The following is a 689-nucleotide window of genomic DNA, read 5'->3' as shown; positions in this document are numbered from 1 at the left end:
GCCCTAACCACAGCTTAAACAACACAGAAAGAGTGTGAAACTAGAAATATAAATGTTGTACCTTCCCTGGGTGGTTCACAGTAGATGGCCTCTCCTTCATCATCAGTTTCAAATGAATCAGTCACCCAGCTGGACGATGGCTGCTCAATGAAGCTGTGGTTAAATGTGAGCTCAGGATCATGATGAGAGACTAAAAACACAGCGTAGAACATTAAAAGTCTACTTACATTCACCAAAACACAATCTGCAAATGAAAACAGGCACATTACCTGTAACCCTAGGCAAACCAGACGACCAAAGAGTAATGCACGGCATTGCCGAACCCATGTTGGCCAGCACAGTATAAACATGATGCTTCATGCGAACCGCAGGACTGCCATCTCCAACCGCTACTCTAGAGGTCAGATTTAGCAGAAGATTTTCTTATTGTTTGATAAATAATAATACATTTTATATCAGCTTTCAAATAACAAATTCATACCCTTCCTTCCCTTCGACGGGCCGCCCACAACAGCAGCAGCAGAACAACAAGGCAAGAATTAAAATGCACAAGGGAATCAAAAGCCCTGCTAAGAGACCTGCCCTGCTACCTAGCAGACAAATGCAAAAAAACTGATGAGAGGGATGCGGATACCAGCTGTGAAAACCAAATGTTGTGTCTGGACATACTGTTTGGACAAGCTCCTGTG

At 43.4% G+C, this 689-nt stretch overlaps 1 long non-coding RNA gene across 1 annotated transcript; it reads right to left on the bottom strand.

The window, feature by feature from the left end:
* Positions 1-67: 67 nt before the first annotated feature.
* LOC107580104 (uncharacterized) lies at positions 68-642 on the bottom strand. The gene is made up of 3 exons (XR_001608586.1): positions 482-642; positions 270-394; positions 68-190 (listed from the first exon to the last, which is right to left on the bottom strand). It is a non-coding gene; the product is annotated as an uncharacterized lncRNA (long non-coding RNA).
* Positions 643-689: the final 47 nt, after the last annotated feature.

The sequence above is a fragment of the Sinocyclocheilus grahami genome, unplaced genomic scaffold (genome assembly GCF_001515645.1).
Source record: "Sinocyclocheilus grahami isolate Dianchi unplaced genomic scaffold, SAMN03320097.WGS_v1.1 scaffold24743.1, whole genome shotgun sequence".
NCBI lineage: Eukaryota > Metazoa > Chordata > Actinopteri > Cypriniformes > Cyprinidae > Sinocyclocheilus > Sinocyclocheilus grahami.
The sequence above is the reverse complement of the archived record's forward strand: the minus strand, read 5'-3'. Positions and strand labels throughout refer to the sequence as shown.